Consider the following 13,724-nt stretch of genomic DNA (forward strand, 5'->3'; position numbering starts at 1 on the left):
TTTACTTTACAATAAAACAACTTCAAGTAGAAATTAAGAAAACTTTTCTTTTTTTGTGTTGCTTTTTACTTATTCAAAGCTAGTTGACACACATTGCTATTATTTTTTATTCCCTTATACAGTTAAATAGTCGTACAAAAATATTTAATACGTGCAAAAATATTTATCGTAATACAGAATAGACCCATAAAAAATCTATGTAGTTAACATGTGAATGCTCAAGTATATATGGTGCTAACAAATTAGTTTCCGATTTTTTTATATTAAAACAAATAACTTTAAATAGTAATTAAGAAAACTTTTTATACGAGTATGTATTTTTTGTAATGATTTATCCAATAAAAAAAGTTAATCATCTAAATATAATATAATCCTAAATGTTTAACACTGCCTGTCATGTCAACAATTGTTTCTCTCAAATGTCATAATATATGTGTCATTTGTTTTAAGAACGTGAAGTGGCCAGTTAAGTGTTAGGTAAAAGAGGTTCATTGTTCATTCTGTTCAACGAGGTCTCATTTGTTTATCTCTTTAACAGGGTGTTTTTGCGTAACAATTTTTTTTTCAATTTTTTTCAAAACATAAAATCGATACTTAAATATGTTCCAGGAGCCGAGTACTTATTGGTAGCTAATTTGTTAGCACCTTATACCTATACTATACACATGTACAGAAAGCCTTATACGTACAACCTGGAGCTATGTATATAAATTTAAAAACCTTTAACTGATTTTACGAGCCTTTGCTGGCCTGCTACTCTAGCCTCCACCGATGGTTAGGTGCCATATGCCCGGATCTAGTAATGAGGATTGTAGGTATATCAAACTAGTGAGGTTTGTTGCTCACAAAACTGTAGGTATACCTTTTTCCGGAGCCAGTAGCTCCTAAGTAATTATATGTAGTAGGTCATGCCTACGAATACAAATAAAATATTTGGTGAAATTGGGAAATGTCGCTGTCTTGGCCGCGGACACCTATTTAATAAGGTTGACGATAATATCTACCTGAACAAATGATTGCGGTTGCTTTCATATGAGTTATATTTACGTACAATTTACATAAACAGTAACTCAGTATTTTTTTAACTCAAAGTTGTGTAAGTAATTGTTAGAGGTTTGCACGGTTAACTGTTGATTGTTCGCTCCGACACGGTACTACCTAAATTGCAGGTGCCATAAATAAATAAACTAGCAAGCCCATCCGACCGCTATTTGTGTCTATCGGCGAAAGGTAAAGACTGGTGGTCACATTTCTTTATTTTTGTGAATAGTCGGACTTTGTTTGTTAAGTGCCGCTTTGAAGAAAGTTGTAAAACATGGGTTTATTGAGCTTTAGTTACCCACCTACCATAGTACTCCGTTATACAAATAAACAAGGTTTTTTTATAGAATAAATTGTTGCCTACTTATATTAGTATTGGTATAGTGTACACAAACAAAATATTTTGTTACAGACGTTCAAAGCCCTGTTTTTCCCAATATATCTCTAATAAAGCGGAAAATAAACGTGGCCTAAATCGATGTTATACCTTGCCCTTTTTTGCTTAAATTTATAATATACCTAAATAAAACAAAGAATATCTGAGCTGAAACTGACCGAGACCATCCACCAGTTGCCTCTAACTCAAAGCTCTATTGTTTCAATATTGAAAAGCAAAGATCGCAGAGCTGTCGACTCGGTGAGACTAGTGGTGATGAGGAAGATTGACTGCACAGTGTAACTGATGTTACCGATACCGTTTTCTACAAAGCAAACGATAGAAAGAAATTAAAGCCGTCGTTAATCAAGCAGAATTACTAGTAAACCATTTCAAAATCCCGACGGCTAAGGTGAAATGCATTTTGCTGGTAAAGTCCTTTTTTTTTTAGTAATTCATAATTATACCTACCCAATTTCATTCTCACAACTGAGACGAATCCAATGACACATTTGTATAGTATATACATGTGTATATATATGTATATGCTCGAAAAACTTAACCCTCCTTCTGTAATCGGGTAAAAATTTGCCAATAAAATCACGGTCCTCAGTAGTCAGGGCCAAAGTAGCTGAAATAAATTATGTACAGCAACTAGCTGCCGCGCGTTGAAATCTTTTGTGCCTTGCGCCTTGCCGAACAGCTACGAAACGACTGTAACGGTGAAATCGGATACACAATTGATTGCCGCTAATTATTATAATTAAACGTAAATCCCCGTAATTCAGTGGCATTATTAGGCATGTGCATGCGTACAACAGTATGACTCGTGCATAACAACACAAAAATAAATACGCCACAGATCAGCAAATCCACAGGAATTTCTCTTTCTGATTTAGGCAAATTTTAACAACTACTCACTTAATACTATCATCGACTCGAATGAATAAGACGGATATTCAAGAGAAAATAAATTAAAGATTTATTACCCTTTATGTGTTGAATTACTTTAAAGTTTTTAAACATACATAGTTCACGTACCTAAAATGTCTTACATAGTTTATATGTTGATGGCAACGCACCAGGTATTAGGCATTGGTAGGGTTGCTACCCATACTATAGTATATAGTATCGTACTATATTTTAGTCAATTATACTATATATTATACAAAAACAATATAGTACCAAAATACTATATTTTCATCACAAAAGAAATGGGTATACAAATGTCCCCGATATTGCATCGTAGAGTCAGACCAATCTAAGTTGGTAGTGATAGCCAGCGCAAGTGTTATTTTAAACGTCTAACATCTATTAAATTATGTTTACTTAACACTTGCACAGGCTGAGCTATCAAATTCGCTGCCAACTTAGCTTGGTCTGACTCTGTGCTGTGCGACTTCGATTTTTAATCGCCGCAATTCGCCTCAAATCGGTGTACTATTATATTTCCTCTTTCCCAGTAAATACTATATTTTTTTCAATATATTTATTAAAATACAATGTTTCGGTAGAAAAAAGGCGGCAACCTAGGCATTGGACAGCGGCTACGCGGGACCACGTTGGCGATCTCAGGATGTCAACTTGTTGTGCAATCGTGATCACCTACACGTAGTTGGGGCATTAAGACAGAAAGAACCGTTACAATGACACAAATGTTACTCATAAATGACTTACAGTTTTTCACTTAATTAAGAAAACTGTAAATAACGGTATATTTTTAAATAAGAACATGGTGTCAGTGTACGCGTATGCTTTGGTATGTATGTATACGGTGAATAGCTTCAGGACTCTTAATGCTGTATGTAACCTCAAATATGGCCTATCAGTAAATATCAGTAAATACCTACGTTGAAAAATCGCATACCAATGCTATAGAGACCATAAGAAATATTTATAAGCGAAAGACTACAGTCCTATCTATAATTATACTGATCTTAATCAAGAGTAAAATAATGCACATTTCACCTACTTATAGGTACAATTGTTTTACTTAAGCTAAGAAAAACCTACGGTCGATTTACTCAAATAAGCTTCTTGGAGAACTTCACAATTTTTGTGCTTATTAAGACGTAAGTATACGTCAATTCGTGTAACCAGACTTTTGTACTAGGCCGGATATTCAAATCGGACGTTTGGATCGAACTGCAATGAAACAACGAAAAGAAACATATTAATAATGCGTATAGAAAAAGCTAAAAACAGAGAGATATTACAACTGAAAAATTCTTATATACAAAGCGTTTGAATGAACTTGCGTGAATAATAAGTAAGACAAATGATACAAAGGTATAAATCAAAATAAGACAATAAAGCGAGCTGGAAGTGGGTCAATGTGTCACTTTTGGGGCATCAGTTAGCGGCACGTCGTTGGCGACGAATCAGCTACGAACACGGGCCGCGAGCCGCGGCCTGCAAGCTTCAGCCGACACTCGCAGAGCTATCTCGTGCTGTGATACCCTGTGAGCTATAAATCATAAAACATGTCGAAATCTAGGGGTACGATTCGCCGAATAACGTTTCGCAGAGTGATTCATTTGTAGATGTAACTTTTGGTCGACTAACGTTACGCAGACTCTTCAAAGTTCAGTTCGCTTCCGTGTAAATTAGCAGAACTATTATTGGACGATTTTCATTTGGCAGAGTAATCTGTTCGTTTAAGAAATGTTGAGTCGATTAATGTTTCACATTTAGTACATCGTTATTTTCGAAATAAAGTTTTTACTTACAAAAAAACTGACTTCAGAAAGGATGAAATAAAATATTATCCCTTTTTAAGTATATGCGTTAAGCATAGTTTTGGTTTGAATATTTTTTTTACTTAAATACGAACAAAAGCATAGGTATTGTACAAACAGCAACACTCTTAACTGTCCACCAGTGGCTGAGTGGACCTCATGCCTTTTATAATAAGGTCCACCAACGGACAGTTAACAATGTCGGCCATCGAACCTAAGCAATATAGGTTTTTAATATCTGGACGAGCCTTGCTCGGAAAATGTATAAAACTCAAAAATGCGTGTTTTCCCAGAGATACGGACCTAGCTAGATCGATATCCCTCCCCCCCCCCCCCCCCCCCCCTCCCGTAAATCCCCATATAGCAAATTTCATCGAAATATATATATATAGAGTCTGTTCGGAAAGAGAAGAGTCGTGGAATGTATTGGGCCCATACATTCCACGACTCTTCTCTTTCCGCACAGACTCTACAAGAATTGCTCCTTTCAAGGCATACAATTTTAAGGTCATTTGTGTTAATGAAAATAAGTATATAATTAAATATATCAAAACCATGTTTATCAGACTCAAACTAAAAGTTGTTGTGTAGATTAGTAATGTCCTAGTCTAGCCATAAATAAGAGCGAAGTTTTGTTAATCAATATGCCAAATGATTATTCGACCTATTGTGTTTCGACCAATAGTTTCTCGGGTAATTGTGAGAGTTACTAAATGATTATTCTACGAAACGTAAATATGTGTATCAATGTTCTGCGTATTGACTACTCGTGCAAACGACTATTATGCGTAATGACATTCTGCCAATCGTCACTCAGCCAAAGAGCCCGTCTGCGAATCGTTGTCGGCGAATCGAAAATCGGCGTATTGTTTGTCGGAAAATCAATAGGGCACCTCAAATACCACCTAAAGGTTTTTTGAATTACCTAAGAAGGTCGTACACGGCGATTTGGCGCAGTTATATCTCCATTCAGCGACATGTTAGAACTGAGGGCCTACCGCATACCACGTTCGACGTCGCACATGTAAATTCGTACGTAAGTCTGACAGGGAGGCAACACGTCGAACGTGGTTCGGGTGGGCCCTTTGTAGCGGTGTCAGTCGTGACTCGTGACATTTAAATTGGTGTAATGGTGAATCATGCGCAGATTTGTTAACACACGGAGTATAGTAACGCCGTACCATAGTAGCATCCGTGATTCCATTAAAGTGGTTTTTTTTTAAATTAATATACTAATAATACATTAGAATTCGTGATTCTTTGTCTACGCAATTCAGCGCGTTGTGAGTCCTTTTGTTGTACTGAAGGTTTAGGTATTTGACAAGCGAAAATTATTGGACACTAAAGAAATCAATTTATAACAGAGTGTTAAGTATATTATATACATATATGTATTAGGTTTATATGCATAATTTGTTTTCCAAAAGACGTAAAAAGCCAGCTACAACCTCGTCGTGTTAGGAGTAGTTATAGTTTCGGTTGTTCTTTTAAAATAACCTAATATATAATATAACGCTTCTTTAACATAAAAGAGTCATTGTGTCGTGTACGTCGATGAGATACAATAGGTGTTTAAAACTAATAATAAAGCGCTTTCAACTACTATCAGTGTCTGAAGTCGACTATAAAGCAAAATCTCTTACTAAGTATCTAACCAATACTCTCCATAAGTTCTGTCACAAAGGTTTCGATTGATAAAATGTAATACAAAGTTTTAAATTAAAAAAATCCATGATTTGAAAGCTTGTTTTATACTGATTAAAACGTAATATAATTCGTTTAAAAGATCGCGTTTTTATTTACTACTTGTTTACTTTGGGACTGTCGTTAGATGCGAATACGCGGCTGGATTGTGAACATTATACTTTACAGAAAGGAGTAAAAATCAGTGTCACATTAATAAAATAGATAGAATTGTTTATTTGTATGAACTAACGGGCCCATATTGGGTTGCATACAAATGTAAAGTCATATATTATATTATGTCATACATTTTTAGCTATAATATTTGATGACATACATAGCAGTTGTCATATACTTATTGTACATACATAACGAACTAAATCTAAAATTTTATGCGAAATAAATTAATGACTATAAAAATTATGACATAACTCATTTATGACAAAAACCCAGTCATGCACAGGAATAATTATGACTAAAGATTTTATGACTTACAATTTTATGCATAAAGTGTTATGACAATTAAAAATATGACAAAAGTTGCTATGCGACCAGAGGGAGGGTACATCTCAACGATCCTGTTTTTAGGGTTCCGTAGCCAAATGGCAAAAAACGGAACCCTTATAGATTCGTCATGTCCGTCTGTCTGTCCGATTATGTCACCGCCACTTTATTCCGAAACTATAAGAGCTATACTGTTCAAACTTGGTAAGTAGATGTATTCTATGAACCGCATTAGGATGTTTACACCAAAATAGAAAAAAAACAAAATAAATTTGGGGGTTCCCCATACTTAGAACTAAAACTCAAAAAATCTTTTATCATCAAACCCATACGTGTGGGGTATCTATGGATGGGTCTTCAAAAATGATATTTAGGTTTCTAATATCAATTTTTTCTAAACTGAATAATATGCGCGAGAGACACTTCCAAAGTGAAAAAAATTGTGTCCCCCCCCCCCCCCTGTAACTTCTAAAAACAAAAGACTGAAAAATCTAAAAAAAATATATGATATACAACCTTCCACCGAAAATTGGTTTGAACGAGATCTAGTAAGTAGTTTTCTTTAATACGTCATAAAATTAAAAAAAAAATTTTTTTTCATCAAACCCATACATGTGGGGTATCTGGATAGGTCTTCAAAAATGATATTTGGGTTCCTACTATCATTTTTTTCTAAACTGAATAGTTTGCGCGGGAGACACTTCCAAAGTGAAAAAATGTGTCCCCCCCTCCCCCCTTTGAAACTTCTAAAATAACAGAATGAAAAATCTAAAAAAATTATATGATATACATTACCATGCAAACTTCCACCGAAAATTGGTTTGAACGAGATCTAGTAAGTAGTTTTTTTTAATACGTCATAAATAGTACGGAACCCTTCATGGGCGAGTCCGACTCGCACTTGGCCGCTTTTTGTTTATGTAAGATTGTTATTGTAAAAAAGATAAATAAATAAATAGGGATATTTTTTGCATGTGTTTTTATAACATCCAAATATTACTTCTATGCAAAACTGAGACAGCAAATTATGTTAAATTATATTGTACGTAATTCAGCATCAAATAAGCTTTCAACCCATATATATGAATAATAAGAGATCTGTACCTTTTAATCCTTTTTGACAAAACTTATGACCTGACTAAGTAAGTGAACTTATGACTACAGTCATCTTTATCTAATTTTAAAGCCGCAAAATCTTAAAACTGTTGTACCTATTGTTGAGTTTTAATCACCGCTAAAACGTAATAACTATAGCGATTAGTAGGGAACTTTCTTGGCTCAAATTAGGTTAATAATAGTAGTATTGCTCTACAATGGCTATATTTGAGCTGTTATAGTATATGACCATAATGGCTCCATGGTGAAATAAATCTTTTCATCAGTATCTGATAAATAGGACATTTTGGCTGTATACTCCTATTATAGGCCAATCAAATTAGCTCCATAAAAGGCAGTTTAAGAAATAAATTTCCAGAAAGCTGGAAATCGTTTTAATATCCACATTTGGTCCTAAATGCGTGTAAATCCGAGACTGCGCAATCCCAAAAGGTGTGCATAGTTTTTGGGAGCCTTGGAAGAAACATTTTCCTTCGACTACCAAACCAATATATAAATAAACCATCGACAATTACAATGGCACTACCAGCAAGGTTTGGTGGATCAGACACAGATGTAAAGGCCTTTTCACCACACCAACGCGATGAAAATACTAACTATGAAATACCAAAAAAAAAACAAAACAAATCAAATCCAAATACACGTAATAAAAAATGAATTATTCATAATCATCATTTATGAGTCAATTCTACCAGCTAACATAAGGAAACAACTCTACGTTTGCATCTGATTACTTTACCCCACATGTGGATAAAATGCAACTTTCTCATTAGTTTTTGAACAATCAAAAGGGCCTTTACCAGTTGGTGTGGTGAAAAGGCTTTTGTACTTGTACTAGAGTAGTACTATACGTTTACCCCTATACAAAACATTATCAAATAAATACATCTCGTTAATTTAATCTTCAAGGCAATTGATATGCTCATTTATTGAACAATTTGAGGTCCATGAGTCGTTAAGAGCTCATTAGCAATACTAATTTGCACGTTTAGTAATAGTTTTAGTGTGACAAATTAATACATTATGGGTAAATATTAAATAGGTTTTATGGATTACTTATCCTTAATGATCAATCAACATGTGCCTATAATGCCGTACAGGTACATGGGCCCAATGAATATGAATTGATGTGTAAATATATACATGTATCAATATTTGTTTTACAAGGGGGTAAAGTTTTTGTTTAACCCCTCGTGCCCGATTGATAACCAATCAAGCATATGATTCAAAAATAAGAAAATTTTGTTAAGTTTAATCTTGAGCGTTGCGAGTGTTTCAGGGCAAGGGTTAAACAAACTATGCTTCCGACTAATACGAAACACAAGAGTTTTCACAATATCAACGCGGGAGAATACTAACTGTCAAACGTTACACATCATATCCAAATGAATTTTATTTAATTTTTATCACTAAAAATCATTTCTTCACAAACGCCTCAAATCACTGCCACTTATGGATAAAATGCAACTTTCTCATCAGTTTTTAAAGAATAAAGAGAGCCCGTAGAAGCTGGTGAGGGGCAAAATGTATTAAAACGATGTGTACGTATGCATTAGGTAGACAAAAGTAAGTGTAAAGTGCACATAAGCCTAAGCTTCATGCAATCATTGCAGGCATGCAGAAAGCTCAGATCAGACTTCTAAGAGTAGCTAGAGTAATGTTGTTTACCATGTCAATGTCAATGTCAAATAGGTTACAATAAATAAGTTTACAGTACATATGGTGCTACTTTATCGCACTAGTGCGAAAATTAGCATATTACGTTACTGTGCCGAACATTTAAAGGGCAATATGTACTGTAAAACGTTGTACGATACATGTGCGAATAGGTAATTCGCAACTCGTGTCGATTTATCGCCACTCGTTTCGGATTTCCTATTTTTCGCACTTGTATCGTAATGTACTATTACAGTACATATGGTGCTAGTTTTCCGCACTAGTGCGTAAATTAGCACATTATGTAACTATAGCATAGTTATGTCGAAAATTTAAAGTTTTTCGCACTTATATCATAATAGTACATTACGAATAGGTAATTCGCAACCCGTGTCGATTTAAAACACTCCTTTCGGTCGTGTTTTAATTTATCGCCACTCGTTTCGTATTTCCTATTTTTCGCACTTGTATCGTACAACGTTTTACAGTACATATGGCCCTTTCAATGTTATATATTATGTGTTGCACTATATGTACTGTAAATCACTATTCTGCACATTGACGTTAAAAGGGGCAGGATTTGTAACTTATAATATATATACAGGGCGTCCCAAGACTATGGGACATCAAGGGAAAGTACCTTAAATATCGTAGATAGGATATTTTCCTGAACAAAGACTTTATTTTATTTTTAAAAGTAAGTAATATTGCATTCAAAGAATTTCTAAAAAAATGAAAATTGCTTACTTTTTCTGGGAATTAAACGGAAGCTTGAAATTTTAATCAAAATTTTACTCTATTCATTTCTTTCGCGATATCATATTTCTGAGATGACTTATTTTTTATGCATTCCTTCGATTGGCATCATAAAAATACAGGATGTTTTTTTTTCCAATTTGAGTCGGGTCGATTTCGAAAGTAACTTATTTTTTTTTAAATCTTTGAATGGAGTATTACTCAGTTTTGAAAATAAAATAAAGTCTCCTTTTAGCAAAATATCCTATGTCTTATATTTAAGGTACTTTCCCTTGATGTCCCATAGTCTTGGGACGCCCTGTATATATCTATATATATAAATGCACGTGCATTTATATATATAGATATATACACGTGTCCTGACTGATTGACTCACCAACGCAGAGCCGAAACTTCAAATGCTAGAAAGTTGAAATTTACACACTAGGTTTCATTTATAAAGTGTACAAGAGCTAAGAAGCGATTTTGTGAAAATCAACCCCAAAGGGGGTTATAAAGGGAATTAAAGTTTGTATGGGGTTCAAGGTAGGGTTCAACTTCGTAAAAAGATATAATATTAAAATACAAGTAAACGAATTTCAGCGTTTTTGCAAATTCATCCCCTAAGGTGGTGAAAAATGGGGCAAAGTTTGTATGGGGTTCAAATATTATTTTAAGATAGGAACTTGAAACTTGTTAAAAGGTATTTTTTTAAAGAAGAAAATTTATTTTAGCGTTTTTGAAAATTCGAATTGGGGTCGAATATTTGTATAGAGATCAAACATTTTTGTGATTGCGGGACTTGAATCTTTGTTTAAAGGCATATTATTAGAATATAAGAAAAATAATTTCAGCATTTTTAAAATTCATCCTCTAAAAGGGCCTAAGGGGTCGAAAGTTTGAATCCGCTACAAATAATGCTTTAAACATCTTTAGAAAGGCATACACTTAAACATTACTAAAATAAGCCAGTAACTTTCCTTTTAAAGTAAGCTAGGAACTTGAAACTTAGTAAAAGGGCATTATATTAAAATAAACAAAAACTCATTTTACCGTTTTTGAAAATACATTCCCCGAGTTGGTTAAACAAGTGTTGAAAGTTTGCATCAGGAACGAAAACTTTTGTAAACAGTGAACATGAAATGTAAAAAGATATTACCATAATAGAAAACAAGAAAAATGAATTCAGCGTGTTTAGAAATGTATTATTCTTTAAGGGAGTTAAAATGTATTGAAAGTTAGGATTAATCTCCTAATTCGATGAAAAAGGGTTCATAGATTGCATCGGGAGCGAACATTATTTTAAATAGTGGACTTGAAAGTCTTCTAAGGGGGCTGAGAGGGATTATATCGAGAACATTTTTTTCAGTTAGGGGCTTGAAACTTTGTTGGTTGGAACAAACAAATCTTAGGCGTTGTATAATAATTAACAATTGATTTACCGTCCCTATCTTTTGCTGCATAATGTTCTAACACTCTCATGTATATAATATATAAACTTCTTCTTCCTCCTGCCCTTATCCCTTTAGAATATATAATCACCGACATAAAAATCCTCACGTAATAAATAATACCTACATATTCTATTTATTTGCTTTTTAATCTACATAATTTTTTTTTCCGTTAGATCTATTAGCAATAATGTAAATTTTATATTTTAATCAAGGTCACCTCACTGGTCAAAATACACCTAATTCCAATAAAATACAGTTTCCTCAACAAATAATAATTAAAATCAAGGCACAACATGAATTAACCATTTCCATCTTGAAGTATGAGCTTAAGAGGACCAGGCACTGAAGGGCCAATAAAGAAAATCATTGGATGTGCCACTTACCGTGTGGCTGCAAATTTGCGCAGGGATTATACAAGCAAAAATCATGTCTAAATGGATGGTGGTAACGGTTAGACAGAGTGAAAGCATCGTTTGTAGGTCTGTAGGCTGTCAACTGCTGGAAGTAGGCGGCGCGGCGTGCGCGAGCGAGTGCCCGTACGCAACGGAGATAGCTGCCCGCTGGGGCTACCAACTTAAAGAGAAATGCGCCGCTGATCTAATTTTAACTCTTATTGTATGGCTTGTCCGATTTATAAGATCAATTTCGCCATAAATTTACTATGGCGTTAAAAACGGACAGAGTATACTAGTTGGATGGTTATTTCACTATATTTACACCATATAACCAAAAGCATACATTAAATGCAGTTACAGTGTCACTACTAATTTCTGAAACATTATACAAATAAAATGCACGTACCTAATTATTAGAATTATTTAGTTAGAAGAAATAATATAAATTTTATGACAAGTTTCTGTTATATTTGAGTATTATAAATTCCACATCTGCGAATGTAGCAATTTCTACACTACGACCCGATGACGGTGACAATTCTGCACCGAGCAGCGACGCAAGATGTAGCGGGCTGCGCTTGAGCAGCCCTGCCCGCTCGGTGGTGGTAGAAAATTTTGGTGGGAAGCAAGTAGGGTGCGCCCGCGCCACAGTCCGTCGGTGCTACGCGCGGTACGCGCCCGCCTTTTACTCGTGCAGTGCGGTTACACTCCCGCTAAAAATTGGACCACAAACTATAAGTGTCACTACTGCAACTTTTAAACCAGTGTACGTTCAAAAAATTATGAAACACGTTTTTGTTCCATTTTCGGAAAATATTATAAATTTTGTGCAAAATGGAGCAAATTGCGGGTGTTTTTGGGAAATGTTTGTAATTGGCATTTATAAAGTGACGTGACAGTGCCGCGGATTGTTGGAGTACACAGTGGATAAGCACTCTGGACGCCGTTTTATTTTCTAATTTTTTTCTTTCTTCTTTGTAAATAATCGAGGGAAATTATGTTATTTAATTTTTATTTATGCCAATCACACTTTTCCTTTTCTTATTTTTCTTTATTAACGTTCGTATTAAACTAATTGACCTCTTAACACTAATTGCATGTTGTCCTATACCATAGTATTAATGATTTACCGTAATGCGATAGTTTTCTACCACAGTGAGGTGGAAAATTCGTGAGTTCGTGGCTTGTTCAGATTTCGGCTCCCCCGACTGGTTTTTTACAGTTCTAACGGCGCGCGCGCCGGTCCGCGGCGACACTATTTTTTATGAATATATTTGATTTGCTTGTTAGAAATGTATTTAATTCACCTAATTACAACTGCTATTTAATGTAACGAAATATTAATCATTATTACTTTTACTCGGTTAAATATTTGATACTTATTATCTACATAACGGTACAATTAGTATCGTGTTATAAGCTTTTGTATTTAACACGCATGTTATCGACCTATCGTAGGTATGTAGCGAAATTGCTTTGTATTCGTAGGTAAAGTAGGTACGTATATCTTTATTCTTTGTAAGCATCGGTTGCTAACTTGATAGGTAGATTACTTATTCTACTAAAGTCTGTCATTCTTGTTTTCTAGTTTCCACCCTGATCCCGTGCTTGTTTGCCCCATTTACGACTCTGGGTACTCCCGCGTTCGCTGTTGAAGGCATACAAGTGACTCCTGTGACATTTGACAAGTGACACGACTCGATCTCGAGGAACTGTTGTACAAGTGGACTGTGTATGATGTTGGTTCGGCTGTGACACGGACACGCTGCGCTGCGCTCTCGCTCTCGCCCGACTCCAGCCTGGTAAGTCTTTGAAGCTTCTCCGTATGATATTTACTGAGTCGCGGCCTGCCTTGCGTTGAAGCGAAGTTTATATTACATATTTTTGCTAATTAAAAGTATAATTTAGTGATCAATGTCAATGTTTTAGTACCGGCATCAATGAATGGCAGGCCTGCGTAAATAATACAACGTAAATGATTAATTTTCTAATTTTGTGTTGTCATATTTTTTATAGATACGTATCT

General features: G+C 34.8%; 1 protein-coding gene across 2 annotated transcripts in view; it reads left to right on the top strand.

Annotated features, from left to right (window-relative positions):
- The first annotated feature begins 7,882 nt into the window (after nt 1-7,882).
- The window catches only part of LOC133518598 (ichor), a 45,141-nt gene continuing 39,299 nt past the window's right edge, over nt 7,883-13,724 (top strand). Inside the window, exons 1-2 of one of the 2 annotated variants that reach the window (XM_061852265.1) lie at nt 7,883-12,464; nt 13,287-13,500. The gene's annotated coding sequence lies outside the window, so the exon portion shown is untranslated. The other variant, XM_061852261.1, reaches the window with a different exon arrangement.

Source organism: Cydia pomonella, chromosome 1 (assembly GCF_033807575.1).
Source record: "Cydia pomonella isolate Wapato2018A chromosome 1, ilCydPomo1, whole genome shotgun sequence".
NCBI lineage: Eukaryota > Metazoa > Arthropoda > Insecta > Lepidoptera > Tortricidae > Cydia > Cydia pomonella.